The 13423-nt window shown below is 41.7% G+C and overlaps 1 long non-coding RNA gene across 1 annotated transcript; it reads left to right on the top strand.

The window, feature by feature from the left end:
- Positions 1-2951: 2951 nt before the first annotated feature.
- LOC132834629 (uncharacterized) lies at positions 2952-10648 on the top strand. Its single transcript, XR_009647232.1, has 4 exons — positions 2952-3053; positions 3426-3589; positions 7782-7949; positions 8110-10648. It is a non-coding gene; the product is annotated as an uncharacterized LOC132834629 (long non-coding RNA).
- Positions 10649-13423: the final 2775 nt, after the last annotated feature.

The raw sequence follows: 13423 nt of genomic DNA, 5'->3' as shown, positions 1-13423 counted from the left end.
AGTACCAGGAATCTAGCAGAGTCAAAAGAGAACAGACAGTTGCACAAAGAGGTTTGAATTTGAGTTAGGCCTGTTCTTGTTGAGAATGTTGAACCAGTGACATCAGTGAACCTGTGGTATTACAGTTAAGAGTTCAGAGTTGAGTGCAGAGACAGAGAGTATGTGTGCATGTGCATCCAGGGAGTGTTTGATGGATACAATGTGGAGAGACATTTACCTTGTGCTTAAAAGAATAGTAGGAGCTCTACTTGTTTTCTTGTGCTGTGCTGGGCTGACCCTTCTTGTGACAATTCTTGTCACCTAATTATAAGAAAGATGTGGAAGCTTTAGAGAGGTTGCAGAGATATACCAGGATGCTGCCTGGATTGGAGGGCATGTCTTCGGAATAAAGGTTGAGTGAGCTTCTAGCACTGGAGTGAAGAAATAGTATGAAGTTGAAGTTGTGTACTGTGCCTTTAGGACAGAGTGTGAATGCTGTTCTGAACTGAGAGATTATAAGCCCCTGTGTATATGACTTGATGGCAGTCTCACAGTGTACTGGAAAATTGAAAATATGTAACATTTGGCTACGAAGTGGATACCTGAGATTTGGTTGCTGTTTTGAGAATAATTTGAACTTAACCAACAACATTTACATTATGCCCCAGGATACCAAAACCTAATTGAGCTTGAATTTATTATTTTGCTAACATCAAACCAATGAGATGTTCCTATATTGGGGGTATAAAAATGCGAATGTTTTGAAAATTGGAGAGAATGCAACTGGTATTAAGACTGACCCAAGAAATTAGAATCACTCTCTATCAAAGATACCTTTCCATATGAAACATAACAGCAGTAAAAAGGAAGATGATAACCCACGGAGATCTCAGCTGGAAGAAGAAAGACACAGAAGACATCAACAGATGTGTGTGTTTGAAATTGACCTAGTGTTGGGGAATGATCCAGGCCAAGTGGTAGAAGTTGCAGTGGGAGATTTCTTTGTGAATATTGACCACAATCCTGCAAGTTTTTGAATACTCATAGACAAAGACGAGAGTGGTCCTAAGGGATGAGTACCCTCATTAGGCTATTGACATACTGCTCTCCTTACAAATTCTGCTCAATCCAGATCTCTGACACTAAGTGTATCCCAGTCAATGTTGGGAAAATTAAAATCTCCCATCACCACCAATCTGTTGCCTCTATATCTTCCCATAATCTGTTTACCTATTTGGTCTTTGACATCATGCTCACAGTTAGGTGGCCTTTAATACAGCTCCACCGGTGTAACTGCACTCTTCTTATTTCTCAGCTCCACCTCTAGCGCCTCACTGCTCAAGCCCTCCATAGTGTCCTCCTTATCAAAGCCGTGATATCATCCCTGACCTGCAATGCAACTCCTCCCCCCATTTTACTTCCATCCCTGTCCTGTCTGAAACATCTGTATCCTAGAACATTTAGTTGCCAATCGTGCTCTTCCTTCAACCATGTCTCTATAATCGCAATAATATCATACTCCCAAGTACCAATCCAAGCCCTAAGTTCATCTGCCTTATCCACTATATTCCTTGCATTAAAGTATATGCATTTAAGGCCGCCAGTTCTTTTGCGTTCATCTGCTCTCTACCTCCTCTTCCCTTTGGTAATGCTAGCTTTGTGATCCTTCCAGTCTCCATCTTCCACCTCACTGTCTAGTAGTCTTCTTTTGAAGTTCCCAGCCCCCTGCGACTTTAGTTTAAAACCTCCCCAGTAGAAGTAGCAAAAGCTCCCCCAAAGACATTAGCTCCCCAAAAGACATTAGCTCCCGTCTGGTTCCGGTATAGACGGTCCAATTTGTAATAGTCCCACCTTTCCCAGAACTGGTCCCAATGTCCCACAAATCTGAACCTCTCTCTCCTACGCCATCCCTCAAGCCACATGTTCATCCTGCCTATTCTTTCATTTCTACCCTGGCTAGTACGTACCACTGGTGGAGGTTCTCTTCTTTAACTTCTCTCCTAGCTCCCTGAATTCTGCTTTCAGGAGCTCAACTCATTTTGTTTACTTGTGTCATTGGTGTCAATGTGCGCCATGCCAACTGGCTGTTCACCCTCCACTTTCAGAATGTTCTGCAGCCGATCGGTGACATCCCTAACTCGAGCACCTGGGAGGTAACATACCACCCTGGGTGTCTCGTGTGAGGCCACAGAACCGTCTATTTACTCGCCTTACAATAGAATCCCTTAAGATTATGGTCTTGCGAGTCTTTTTCCCACCTTTCTGAACAGCAATGCCTGCCACATTGCCATGATCCTGGCAACTGCTTCCCTCCCCTTGGTGAACCATCTCCCCCCAACAATATCCAAAATGGGATACCTGTTTTGGAGAGAGATGACAGCAGGGGACACCTGTACTGACTTCCTACTCTTTCTCTGCCGGTTGGTCACCCATTCACCATCTCCGTCAGTAATCCTAAATCTGTTGTGTGACCAATTCACTAAACGTCCTAGTTATGACCTCGTCAATGTCACAGATGCTTCACAGTGAGTCCATCTGCAGCTCCCGAGCTGTCATGCGGTCTAACAAGAGCTGGACAAACGTCTTGCAAGTGTAAGAGTCATTACTGACTGATATGTGGCAGTAGTTGTGCCTGCAGTAAAAGTTGAGCTTTTTTAATAGAGCATAACGTAGGAGACAACTCTCCTTTGTTTAAACCAGGCGAACGGGGAGATTCCAATTTTGTAACAGAACAGAATGAACGTTGTGTAAAGTAGGGCAATGCTCTGATGAAGAGATAGTGGATAGTTACCAAGGAAGAGTCAAGAAATGCACATTTCGCTAGATCCGTCTGCAGTCTCACCGCCGCTGGTAGTGAAACCAAATAACGGCATTCCCCGACAAAACAAAATCAAGACTTCAATCCATATTCCATCACTGGTGGGTTTCTCAGTTTTTATTTTCCAGAAAACTCCAGCTGCTCTAAAGTGTTTTTGTTCTACATTTAGATTGACTTTCAATAAGCTGCAAGATTCAGGAGTGAAAATACTGTGTGCAGCCTTGAGGAATCCAGACTGTAAAATACAGGAACTGAAGTAAGTATCAACATTTCTACTTACATCAGCTGCATGTCTGACAATGTATCTGGTTATTATTAGTTTCAGATTATTAAAAACAGAGTTCTATGTTTTGTATTTCAATTCTGGTATTTACGTTAAAGTATAGAGAGACAAGTTGGACAGAGAGAGCGCAATTAAGTGTGAGCAGGGACACAAAACAGACAAGAATACATTTGTTGCTGATTATTGGAACATCCGATGTTGACATTTATTAAAGTTGATCCTGGTCACAGTTGATTGACGTGCCACTTCCTATTCTGCATCCTGGGTCCATGTCTAAGGTCAGTCCTGCTATGTTTTGTCCACATGTCCATCATTCTTCTCCTTCACTTTCTTTCTGTTCTCCAGACTGGACTATAGTCTGGTTCTTGTGCTGAAGACCTTGCTGCTGCTCTCACGGTGAACCAGTCACTAACACTTCTGGATCTGGGTCATGATGAGCTGGGAGATGTTGGAGTGAAACTATTGTCTGTAGCTCTGAAGAATCCGCACTGCAAAATACAGACACTGAGGTGAGTACCAGGTTCTGTTAGCTGGTGTTGTAATATCTGGATGTCTGAAATTATATATCCTTATTTAGAGCAGTGTTATCAAATCAATACTGCACATTGATTACTGCACAGTTATTATGTCTGGTTTGTTATCGGTGCCATGTGTTAGTGAGGCAAAGAATAGGCAGAGATATCAGCTGAACACGTAGCTGCAAGGATGGTACAGGAGGAAGGATTTCAGGCACTTGGATAATCGAGGTTCATTCTGGGTAAGGTGGACCTGTCCAAACAGGACGGTCTCCACTTGAACCAGAGGGGTACTAATATCATGGGTGTAAAATTTGCTGGTGCTATTCAGATTTAAACTAGGTTGGGGGATGGGAACTTGCAACGTTGTTGCAGTGCACAGGAGAATGAGAGCAGGGAGGACAGGGACAGGATTTCCAGTAACAGGAATGTGCTGGCAGACAGCAAGCTAGTTTGAAGTGTGTCTACTTCAACGCCAGAAGCATCGGAAATAAGTAGAGCTTGCAGCATGGATAGGTAACTGGGACTTCGATGTTGTGGCCATTTCAGAGACATGGATAGATCAGGGTGAGGTATGGATGTTGCAGGTTCCAAGCTTTAGATCTTTCATTAAGAACAGGCAAGGTGGTAAAAGAGGGGGAGATGTGGCCTTGTTAGTCAAGGATAGTATGGTGGCTGAAAGGATTTTTGATGAGGACTCATCTACTGAGGTAGTGTGGAGTGAGGTTAGAAACAGGAGAGGAGAGGTCACACTGCTTGGAGTTTTTTTATAGGCCTTCGTGGAGTTCCAGGGAGGTGGAAGAGAGGATTAGCAAAATTATTCTGGGTAGGAGTGAAAGGAACAAAGTGGTCATTCTGGGGGACTTTAACTTAGCCAACATTGACTGGAAATGCTATAAGTCTGGTACGTTGGATGGATCAGTTTTTGTCCAATATGTACAGGAAGGTTTCCTGACACTGTAAGTTGAAGGACCAACAAGAGGGGATGCCAGACTGGATCTGGTGTTGGTAATGATTTCGTTGTAGGTGAGCACTTTGAAGAGAGTGACCATAATTCAGTTACGTTTAAACTAGCGATGGAAAGGGATAGATATATGCCACAGATCAAGAGTTATCAGTGGGCCAAGGGCAATTATAATACAATTAGGCAAGAATTAGGATGCCGAGAATGTGGTAGCAAAATGCGGGGGATACAGACAATGTGGAGCTGGTTTAAGGAACAGTTATTGCATTTCCTTGATAGGTATGTCCCTATCAGGCAGGGAGGAAATGATAAAGTAAGGGAACTGTGGTTTACTACAGAAATTGCATGTCTGGTAAGCAGAAGGAGCATTTGTGCTGATGAGGCAAGATGGTTCAGATGAGGTGATGGAGAGTTACAGATCAGCTAGAAAGGATTTAAAGAGAGAATTAAGAAGTGCACAGAGAGGACACGAGCAATCTTTAGCAAATAGAATAAAGGATAACCCTAAAGCTTTCTATAGGTATGCGAGGAATAAAAAGGTGAGGAATAGGGTCAGTCAAAGACAGAAGTGGGAAGCTAAATGTGGAACCTGTGGAGATCAGAGAGGTGCTAAATGAACATTTCTCATCAGTTTTCACTCAAGAAAAGGAGAATATTGTAGAGGAGAAGAATGAGGTACAAGATATTAGACTAGAAAGGATCGAAGTTAGTTACATGCAGGTGTTATCAATTCTAGAAGGACTGAAAGTAGACATTCCTGGGTCGGATGGGATTTATACAAGGGTTCTCTGGGAAGCTAGGAAGAAGATAGCAGAACCTTTGGCTTTGATATTTGAGTCGTCATTGTCTGCAGGTTTAGTACCAGAGGACTGGAGGATTGCAAATGTTGTGCCCTTGTTCAAGAAGGGCAGTAGAGATGACCCAGGTAATTATATACCAGTGAGCGTTACATCTGTTGTAAGAAAGGTTTTGGAAAGGATTAAAAGGGATAAGATTTATAATAATCTATCAAGCAACAATTTGATTTCAGACAGTCAAGTTGGTTTCGTCAAGGGTGGGTCACGTCTCACAAACCTCATTGAGTTTTTTGAGAAGTTGAGCAAGCATGTGGATGGCAGTAGGGCAATTGACGTGATGTACATGGACTTCAGTAAAGCCTTTGATAAGGTTCCACATCGTAGGCTGTTGGAGAAAATGCAAAGGCATGGGATTGAGGATGATTTAGCAGTTTGGATTAGAAACTGGCTTTCTGAAGGAAGGCAGCGAGTGGATAGTTGATGGGAACTATTCAGCCTGGACTCTGGTTACTGGTCGTGTGCCACAAGATTCTGTTTTGGGACCATTTTTATCAATGACTTAGACGCTGGCATAGTTGGGTGGATTAGTAAATTTGCAGATGACACTGAAGTCGGCAGAGTGGTGACAGTTTGGAAGAATGTTACAGGTTGCATAAACTGCAGAATTGGTCTGAGAGATGGCAAATGGAGTTCTATGCAGCTAAATGTGAGGTGATGCACTTTGGGAAGAATAACAGGAAGGCAGAATACTGTATAGTGTGGATATGCAGAGGGATCTTGGAGTCCATGTACATAGATCCCTGAAAGTTGCCACTCAGGTTGATAGTGCTATTAAGAAGGCATATGGTGTGTTAGGTTTCATTGGTAGAGGGATTGAGTTCCAGAGTCGCAATATCATGCTGCAACTATACAAAATGCTAATGTGGTCACACTTGGAATATTATGTACTGTTCTGGTCACCATATTTCAGGAAGGATGTGGAAGCATTGGAAAAGGTGCAGAGGAGATTTACCAAGATGTTGCCTGGTCTGTTGGGAAGGTCTTATGAGGAAAGGCTGAGAGAATCGGATCTGTTCTCATTGGAAAGAAGAACGCTAAGAGGGGATTTGATAGAGCCATACAAGATGATCGGAGAATTAGAAAGGGTAGACAGTGGAAGTCTGTTTCTTAGGATGATGACGTCAGCTTGTACGAGGGGGCTTAACTACAAACTGAGGGGTGATAGATTTAAGACATATGTCAGGTTCTTTACTCAGAGAGTGATCAGTGCGTGGAATGCCTTACCTGCCAAAGTAGTTAACTCAGCCACATAAGAGAGATTTAAGCAATCCTTGGATAAGCACATGGATGATTTTGGGATAGTGTAAGGGGACGAGCTGAGAACAGTTCACAGGTCGGCGCAACATCAAGGGCTGAAGGGCCTGTCCTGTGCTGTACTGTTCTTATGTTTTATGTTCTATGTTCTGTTCTCATCACAGTCACTTTAATGTTAAAACAACTGCCAAGGATTTACTCCAATTCCTATGATTTCTCTCTCTGATCTTCAAGGCTAGATGGTCACAGCGTTATACACTCTTCACTCCCCTCTTAGTGCAAACCAATTACTGGCTGCTCTGGACTGCAATAAATCGCATGATTGGGCAGTAAATCCTTTTAAATGCAATCTGAAGTTATTCTGAAAATAAAGTCAGTGATCAGAATGGATCAGTGTGAAAAACAATTGCAACACTTGCACAGCTTGTTGGAACATCCTGTATTCTCAATTGTACAATCTCCACAGCTGCAGCCTCTCACAGCAGAACAGAACGCAGAAAATAGGTTCTATCTGAACTCTAGTCTGGTCTTCATTGTTGTCTCCCCTATCTTCTTACTTACAATATGTCTATTGTCTGTTTTCTGCCAGTGCTAAGAAAAGTTCATTGGAAAGAGAAGTGAAGTCTCCTCTTTGCTCTTTTTTCGATGCTATCACACCTACTGATTATTGCCAACATATTCTATTTGTATTTCAGATTTTCAGCACTGAAAATATTTCTCCTTCTTCATGGGTGGAAATTGTGCTGCCTGAATATGTTAGACTGTATTGTTATTGTCATTAAAGCATTGGATTTCCCCGGATTCCCACTATCTTTCAATCTCTGATCCTCAGGTTGGACAGTAATGTTCTCACATACTCGTGCGCAGAGGATCTCGCTTTTATTCTCATTACAAACCAATCACTAATGGATCTGAGCCTGGGATATAATAACCCACAGGGTTCTGGGGTGAAGCTGCTGTCCGTTGCTCTGAGCAACCCGAATTGTAAAATAAAGAAACTGAAGTTGTGTAGCTGTGTTTATAATAACTGGCTGTTATCATGACTGTCAGTAATTGGGCTAATAGACATTGTAAAGATATTCTCATGATTGTTTTCCTCTCTAATCCCTAGCCTTGAAATGAATGGCATCACAGATTCTTGTACAGAGGATCTCTCCTCAGCTCTCAGTATGAACCAGTCACTAACACTGCTGATCTTGAATTCAAACTCCTTCACCGACCTGTCTGTTCCCACCCTCCAGGGCCTAGTCCACACCTGCAGGAATCTGAAGCATATCCAGTGAGTTTTAGTGTTGTCCAGCGTTATTTTACTACAGAATAAAGAAAATATAAATGGCTTTCTGTTAGATTTCTAGTGAACATTGCTGTGTTTATTGTTCAGTGTTTAACTGCAATCTCCCTCTTGTTTATTGGTTTATTTCCTGTCTAATCTGTTCCAGGCTGAAGAGCAATATATTCAGCCCAAACGGAAGAGGACAATTGGAGACACTAAAGGGATCCCGACTGTGTGTGACGATCTAAACAGTTCAATTTATACCCTTCGCTGCTCACTGCGTGATTGCTTCCAGCCAAGTCACTCAGTTTCCCCTACCTGTCTGGCCTTGAAGGAAATGTGACAGCAACACATGCAAACAGCACTCATTTTTGGAGGTGCTGAAGGGAGGAGAAGGAATCACCGCATCCAGCCTCTTACTTCTCTCCGCCGCTCTGAGTTCTGTAGAATGTGCTGAGCCAGACATAGTATCTGCCATCTGGTGACCCGGCCCTTCTGGGACATTGCCACCAATAATTACAGGAGTACAGGCCAGGTCGAGGCATCCCCTTCAGCCTGGTTGCAGGGTGCTTTTCTTCTTAAAGATTCAATTCTGAATTCAGATAATAAGCGATGAGACTGAATTAAACGACACCCCAAAGGCTGGAGTAATTTTAATGCAGAAATAAAGCATGAAGTCACAATATAATTAATTCATACAAACTTCCCTCCAGGAAGGGCACGTCCCATTGCATGCAGAGAAGGAGCAGGAGCAGCCCTCTTGCAGGAGCAGCCCTCCGAAAGCTTGTGATTTCCAATAACCTGGTGTTGTGTGACTTCTGACCTTGTCTACCCAAGTCCAACACCAGCATCTCTACATAAGCAAGAGTATTTGTCTTAGTTCCCAGTGATAACATGTGAATAAAATAAAGACTTGAAATAATTATAACTCAAAAATGACAAGTTAGCCATTTTACAGGAATAAGAAAAAACTAACAATAGAGTTGGCGAGAACAGATAATCAGAAACAGGAAGCATTGTGCGTGTTCCTACACTAAATGCGCTCCAGCGATTCAAGAAGGCAGCTCACCACCATATCCTATGATATCATTCGAAGGGCAACTAGGTATAGATCATAGTATTGCCATCAGTTATTATTAGCTGATAACAAAGCACCCATTCACTCTCTTAGATGAATTGCAACATTGAGAACAGGAGAAACTAAATCTGGCTATAGTTGTACACAGCCTTGATGAGATGCGATCTGTAATATCCTTTTTGGAGGGAAAGATATGCATACATAAGGAAATACAATAAAGGTTAATTAGAATGTGCATGTGATAGTGGGATTCTCTGTTAAGGAGAGATTGAGGTGACTGGAATGCTTGAAAATGAGGTGATTTCTCTTTGAGTTAAACAAAATTCTGAGAAACCTCAGAAGGGCAAATGCAGTTAGGATGCCCTTGTTGGCATGTGCATTTAAAGCGAAGGGAAGAGTGTATCAGAATAAGAAGTCGACATTTTTAGGATGAGAAGAGGATTATTTTTGCTGGGGAGTTGAATCTTCAATTTCACAATTACTGGAGTAATGGAGGATGAGTCATAGAATGCTTACAGTGCAGAAGGAAGCTTTTCAACCCATCAGGTCTGCACTGATTCTCTGAAAAGCATATCACACAGACAGATCCCAGTGCCCTACCGCATTTCCCATAGCTAACCCATATAGCCTTTATGTCCCTGGACACTAATGTGGTAAAATAGCATAACCAATCCACTGATAAAGAAAGACGTTTTCTCGTGCCAATCAAAAGTGTGGTCTTAATGATCCAGCTACCAAATTGAGAATCAATGCACTCACATGCGATTAGGGGAAAGTGAGGAATGCAGTTGCTGGAGATCAGAGTCGAAATTGTGGGCATAATGACGTTTTAGGCATAAGCTTTTGCCTGAAACCTTGATTCTCCTGCTTCTTGGATGCTGCTTACACTGCTGTGCTTTTCCAGAACCACATACCACTCATGTACAAGGTCATGCGATCACCAAAACCCAAGGCAAAAGAACTGGGAGCAATAGATTAATTCTACCTGTTTTTGCTTGGACTTTGACCCGCAGATGTTCTGTTTTTTTTTTGCCTATATTAACTACCCACAGGTTTTCTACAAACAGATGCTTGACAATCCACCCATTCAATATCTGAGAGTCAGAGTGTCACTCAGGACAGAATAGGCCTTTCAGCCCATTGAGTGCACCGATGAAGTCATCTATTGTATTTACACTCATTTCATATTGTTTATTTGGATTTAATTGGGGAACAGTTTACGTTTGAGTTAATAATGGATTGTTTTCACCACACATTAAGAACTAAAGTGCACTTTGAGAAATATATTTTCTCTTTACCTGTTCATTAATATAACAGAGTCATTGCATACATTCAAGACAGGGATTGATTTTAATAGTTTTAAAGCAATTTACATGAAATAGGGATAGTGAGCAATGGCATAACAGGGTCAAGGAAGAAGACATGGTACACTGGCTGTTTGCACATCCTATGTTATTCCTGCTGCTGGATCTGAGAACACAGTGTGCACAAGACTAGCTTCACATCAGAAAGCAATATATTATGGAAACACAAATATCAGAACCACAATAAAATATTGATGGTTAACAAATTGCCAGAACAAATTCACATGATCATGAATAATATTTGACAATCAGATGACTAAACAGTTGACTAAACAGTTTAAACAAAAGTTCTCAGATTCTTAGTTAAACTGTAATTTAATAATCAGATGACTAAACAGTTGACTAAACAATTTAGACAAAAGTTCTCAGATTCTCAGTTAAACTGTAATTTAATAATTAGTATTAGCTATTTGTGAATAGTGCTGATGGACTGAATTGATTGTACAATCTATCATATTAATTGTGTTGTGCAACTGCCAATTAAATATCAACTATTAATATAGGGGCCTGCCAGGCAATATTGTTATTTAATATCATGGTACATCAGCAATGTTTTTGTCATGTGATTTAGTTTTTTAAGTCAAATAAATGTTTCTTGTGGAAGATTTGCTGTACTTTTTACTGGTTTGAGCAACTGGTATAAAAGTGTAACTTCATTTACACAAAATATTGTGGGGATTCAAATTGATGATTCTGAAATTAATTCATTCTCTGATGAGGTAAGATTGAAATGTTAATGTAAAGCTGTTTTCTTTGTTAGTTCTTCATCTCTGTGACTGAAGGTGGGAGAACATGTTTTGGTAGGAATAACAAGATGATTTGGTAGGAATAACAAGATGATTTGGTAGGAATAACAAGATGAGTTTGGTAGGAATAACAAGATGATGGATTTACCAGGATGTTGCCTGGAATGGTAGGAAAATCTTATGAGGAAAGGCTGAGGCACTTGGGGCTGTTCTCATTGGAGAAGAGAAGGTTTAGGGGAGATCTGATAGAAGTGTATAAGATGATTAGGGGTTTAGATAGGGTAGATACTAAGAACCTTTTACCGCTAATGGAGTCAGGTGTTACTAGGGGACATAGCTTTAAATTAAGGGGTGGTAGGTATAGGACAGATGTTAGGGGTAGATTCTTCACACAGCGGGTTGTGAGTTCATGGAATGCCCTGCCCGTATCAGTGGTGAACTCTTCTTCTTTATGGTCATTTAAGCGGGCATTGGATAGGCATTTGGAAGTTATTGGGCTAGTATAGGTTAGGTAGGATTCGGTCGGCGCAACATCGAGGGCCGAAGGGCCTGTACTGCGCTGTATCCTTCTATGTTCTATGTTCTATGTTAACATAAGGTTTTCAAGTAATCCATGCCATTTAAAAAGAAGGTAAATCTATTCAATTTCCCCGATGATTGCACATCTTATTAAAGGAACTGAACCCACGCCATTACTAAAATTGAATCAATTCTTTTTGAGGGCTTTCAATCCATGCACCGAATGTTATTGAGATTCATTTGTTCGTGTTTGAGAAATATTCTTTACAAATAGATGAAGAAATAGTGGTGAAAAAGTATGTGTGACAAATGGTGAAATACAGATTAAGCAAGAAAACGTTTGAAGAGACTAATGCAAATATCACTCTTGTTGCATAAAACGGAAGCATTGGATGTTTCGATATCGCAGCATTGGAAACAAGTTGTGAGGTCTGTTTTCTTTTCACAACTCGAATGTTGGAAGTGGAATTGCGATGTTCACATGTTAGTTACATGAAGTCAAGTAATTTTTGGAGAAACTAGATTTTGATTCCCTTGAGAGGCAAGCGTGACCCCCCATCCCACTTCTCCCTAAAACTCCATGAAAGGGTGGCGAGGGACAGGCGGAGCATCCAATAGCTGAATGTGCTGCTCCTTGACCTGGGGCAATGGACAATAATGAGAGAATATAAGAACGCCACTCTGAGACAATATCAATTCACTCTCTCACAAAGTTGCACTGGTTCCCAGTTTCATTTTATCTACAGACTCAACAAAATACTTTCTCTGACAGCATCAAGGCAGGCAAGCTCCAACAAGTTGTGGATAGTAATATCTGTCCTATGAACAGATCTGTCCTTTGATCCCATCACTGGAGAATAGGTCGTACGAGGATAGGTTGAGAGTTCTCGGCCTTTTCTCATTGGAACGGCGAAGGATGAGGGGTGATTTGATAGAGGTTTATAAGATGATCAGAGGAATAGATAGAGTAGACAGTCAGAAACTTTTTCCCTGGGTACAACAGAGTGTTACAAGGGGACATAAATTTAAGGTGAAGGGTGGAAGGTGGAAGGGAGATGTCAGGGGTGGGTTCTTTACCCAGAGAGTGGTGGGGGCATGGAATGCGCTGCCCGTGGGAGTGGTAGAGTCAGAATCATTGGCGAGCTTTAAGCGGCAATAGGATAGGTACATGGATGGGTGCTTAATCTAGGATAGATGTTCGGCACAACATCGTGGGCCGAAGGGCCTGTTCTGTGCTGTATTGCTCTATGTTCTAACTAGAGGGATGACAGAGGATTCAGTCCTTGAGTTCAAGCTGCTTTCTGTCTACATTAGCGACGTGGTTACAGGGATAGATTACCTATCCTATTACCTAGTTTCCAGATGACACAAAAGTAGGCGGGATGGTAACTTGTAATGACAAAATAAGAACCATACAAATGTATATGCATAGGTGAGGAGAGTGGGCCAAAACGTGGCAGATGGCTTTTAGCGTTTGCATTTTGGTCGAAAATATGGATAGACAACCTATTATCTAAATGGGAGAGGGGGCCTTTAGGGTACTATGGTATAGAGGGATCGTGAGACACAGAAAACTAGCATGCAGGTATGCCCCTCAGACCCTCACAACTCAAGTTGAAATAGATCGTGAGGGCAGTGATGTTGAGCAAGGTGCTGAACTGAGCAAGGGGATTCACTCCTGCCCAATGCACTTGTCCAAAGCTGTCAGACAGAAGGGAAGCAAGGTTTTGCCTGTGTTCCAGGCAAATGACATGGACAAAAATGGGTCCATTG

The sequence above is a fragment of the Hemiscyllium ocellatum genome, chromosome 41 (assembly GCF_020745735.1).
Source record: "Hemiscyllium ocellatum isolate sHemOce1 chromosome 41, sHemOce1.pat.X.cur, whole genome shotgun sequence".
NCBI lineage: Eukaryota > Metazoa > Chordata > Chondrichthyes > Orectolobiformes > Hemiscylliidae > Hemiscyllium > Hemiscyllium ocellatum.
Note: the sequence above shows the minus strand (reverse complement) of the source record. Positions and strands in the feature narration are given on the sequence as shown.